General features: G+C 35.5%; 1 non-coding gene across 1 annotated transcript; it reads left to right on the forward strand.

Moving 5' to 3' along the window:
* The first annotated feature begins 2,208 nt into the window (after nt 1-2,208).
* On the forward strand, nt 2,209-2,338 carry LOC144454943 (small nucleolar RNA SNORA19). Its single transcript, XR_013483488.1, has one exon. It is a non-coding gene; the product is annotated as a small nucleolar RNA SNORA19 (small nucleolar RNA).
* The last annotated feature ends 1,381 nt before the right edge of the window (nt 2,339-3,719 follow it).

The raw sequence follows: 3,719 nt of genomic DNA on the forward strand, positions 1-3,719 counted from the left end.
TAGGCTGGGGGAAAGGACAAAAAAACAACAAAAGAATCTGACTATACACAGTTAGTATGGTGGCAGGGAAGATCAAAAACAAATGAAGAAAAAAAAATAATGTCAAAACATCTATATCAAATCCTCAAAAAAAAAAGTCCTACTTGGCTTTAGACCCCAAAAGGATTCCTAGAAAAGCTCAAAAAGGATTTTTAAATTTAAGTAACAGAGGTAGTGGACGAACTGGGAAAATAAATGGAAGATATGCAAGAACGTGAAGACAAAAAGAATCAACAACTTGGTAAAGGAGAGACAATCAAATATTGAAGAAACTAACACCTTGTAAAACAGAATAGGTGAAATTTTTAAAAAAGTAACAAAAATCCACTGAAGAGAAGAATACATTAAAAAGCAGAATTTGCCTGATGGAAAAAAGATGTACAAAAATCACTGAAGAAAAAATTATTTAAAATGTAAAAACATAATAATAGAGTATATCATTGGAAAAATAACTGAACTTGAAAATGTATTGGAGAAGAATAATTGGACTAAATTAAAGTCATGATAAAAGTAGGATAGTACACATCATAATTCAAGAACTCATGAAAGAAAACTGCCCTAGAAGCACAGGGTTTCAAAGTTTTTTCAGAAAGACCTTGAGAGTCTCCTTGTATTGCTTCTGCCCAACCACCATGTGAGTGCTTGCCCTGTGTGAGTTTGCCATAAAAGAGTCTTTAAACAAGTGTACATTTGACATTCAAACAACATGGGAAGGCCATTAGAATTACCCTCTTTGCAGTAGAGGTTGAATGTTTGGCAGTTTACTTTGAGAAAGGGCCTTGGTGTCTTGCACTTTGCTCTTCCAGGTTATCTTCAGAATCTTCCTAAGACAATTCAAGTGGAAGCAATTTAGGTTCCTGGTATGGTGTAGATATACTATTCAGGCAAAAAAGAAGGTGAGCACAATGGCTCTACAGAGTTGCAATTTGATATTCAGCCTAATACCACTCCTCCCTATATTTTCTTTTGTAGCTTCCCAAAACTCAACTGGCTCTTGCAATTTGTGCATCAATCTGATCACCTATGTGTACATCCCTGGAAAGTTGTTGCTGCCTTTTGTTTTTGAAGAAGACCAAAATGATACCACTATGCTAGAGTCAAGTTTTAGTGTGTCCTACTGTGACTGATCAGACCAATATGAGCTCAGAAGGCTCTACCACAGGTCAGGCACAAATACTCCATGTGAACCTTTTGGGTGGATTCACTAAGTTTGCATATCTTGCATTTTTATTGAGTTATTTCAATTTTGCTTTGCTTAAAGAGCCACACCTTTTCTGATGTGGGTACACCATGCTGAGCATTCCTATTCTAGAGTGTCCTATGTCACGTAATCAGTTTCAAAGTTCTTAAGAGAGATCTTGATAGTGGCCTTGTATTGCTCCTTCTGATCACCATATGAATGCTTGCCCTGTGTGAGTTCTCCATAAAATAGTCTTTTTGGCAAGCATACATTTTGCATTCTAATAACATGGCCAGCCCATTGGAGTTGTGCTCTGTGAAGAAAAGTTTGAATGCTTGGCAGTTTTGTTTCAGAAATGACCTTAGTGTTCAGTATCTTATCCTGCCAGATGATCTTCAGAATCTTCTATCATCCAGATAATTCAAAGGAAGTGATTCAGTTTCCTGGCATTGTGCTGGTATATTGTACAGGTTTCATAGTCACACAACAATGAGTTCAACACAACAGCTCTGTAGACCTACAGTTTGGTAATCAGTCTAATAATTCTTTCTTCCCATATTTTCCTTTGGAGCCTTCCAAACACTGAGCTAACTCTGGCAATGCAGGTCTCAACATCATTATTAATGTGTACATCCCTGGAAAGTACACTACCAAGGTAAATGAGATTATCCACAGCATTCAAAACATCTCACTTGTTGCAACTGGTGGTTCAACATATGAATGGTGTGGTAGTGGTTGATGGAGTACCTGTGTTTTCTTGGTATTAATCGTTAGGACAAAATTAGTGCAAGCAGTAGACAATTGATCCAAAATTTGTTGCATCTCAGCTTCAGATGATGCATTGAGTGAAGTATCATCTGCAAACACAAAATCACCCACCAACAGTCCTCCATTTTGGTGTTGGCTTGTGGTCTTTTCAAGTTGAAGAATTTATCGTCAGTGAGGTAGCTGATCTTGATGCCATGTATATCCTTATTGAAAGGATTTGAGTGCACATTTCATTGGGCTGCTTTCATTGTTGAAGGGAGCAGTGTTATCTCTGATGTGCCATACAATTGTGGAAGGTTAATTAGCAGCATAACTAGTTATAGTAATGCTGCCAGTCTCCTTCAAACAAATACAATACCTAGAACTAAGGGAAAAACTCTAAACAACATTACATAACCCAGTTTTTCTAAACCAGGTAAAAATGCAAACAAAAAAGTTTTTTATGTTAATGTTTTGTAGAGTCAGAAAAGAAAAAGAAAGAAAGCATTTCACAACATGGCTGAAAACATCATGCTAAAAAGCATGGGAGCAAGTACACAACCTTGTATTACTTCATTGGTTCCTGGGAAATCACGAGAGCATTGTCCATTATCAAGAACCCTGGAAAGCATGCCATAATGAAATTGAGGTACAACGCTAATGGACTTCAACACACAACTCCACCAATTGGTGTTCAGATTTTTGCACATCTTCTCCAGCATTCATCATTTTTCTGTTTTGTCATTTTAGCCAATACAGTATGATGTGATGCCTCAGAGTTGTTCTGATTTGCATTTCTTTAATCAATAGTGATATAGAGTATCTTTTCATATGACTATATATAGCTTTAATTTCTTCATCTGAAAACTGCCTGTTCACATCATCTAACAATTTATCAACTGGGGAATGACTTGTTTTCTTATAATTTGTTTAAATTCTCTATATATTTTAGAAATGAGGCTTTTATCAGAGAAACTGGCTAGGAAAAAAACAAAACAAAACAAAAAAAACATTTCCCAGCTTTCTGCTTGCCTTCTAATCTTGGTTGAATTATCCTTGTTCAAAAACTTTTCAATTTAAGATAATCAAAATGATCCATTTTGCATTGTACAATGTTCTCTGTCTTTTGTTTGGTCATAAATTATTCTGTTTTCCACAAATCTGGCAGGTAACTATTCCTTGCTCTCCCAGTTTGCTTACACGATCAGCCTTATTTCTAAATCATGTGCCCATTTTAACTTTACTGTGGAATACAGTGTAAGATGTTGGTCTATGCCTAGTTTTTGCCACACCCTTTTCCAGTTTTCACAGCTGTTTTTCTCAAACAGTGAGTTCCTATCCAAGAAGTTGAAGGTTTTGGTATTATAAAACAGATTTACATAGTCACTGTCTACTGTGTCTTTTGTTCCTAACTTATTCCACTGATCCACCAGATCTTAGCCAGTACCAAGTAGTTTTGATGATTGCTGTTTTAAAATACAATTAAAGATTTGGTATGGCTAGGCCACCTTCTCTAGCATTACTTTTCATTAGTTCCCTCGATCTTCTGTACCTTTTTTTCTTCCACATGAATCTTATTATTATTTTTTCTAGCTCTATGAAATATTTTTAGTAGTTTGATTGGTATGACATTGAATAAGTAAATTAACTTAGATAGACTTGTCATTTATATTATGTTGTCTACCTATATTACCTACCCATGAACAACTGATGTTTTTCTAATTATTTAGATTGGACTTTATTTTTGTGAAGT

This window comes from Phascolarctos cinereus, unplaced genomic scaffold (genome assembly GCF_003287225.1).
Source record: "Phascolarctos cinereus isolate Bilbo 61053 unplaced genomic scaffold, phaCin_HiC Scaffold_7;HRSCAF=346, whole genome shotgun sequence".
Lineage (NCBI taxonomy): Eukaryota > Metazoa > Chordata > Mammalia > Diprotodontia > Phascolarctidae > Phascolarctos > Phascolarctos cinereus.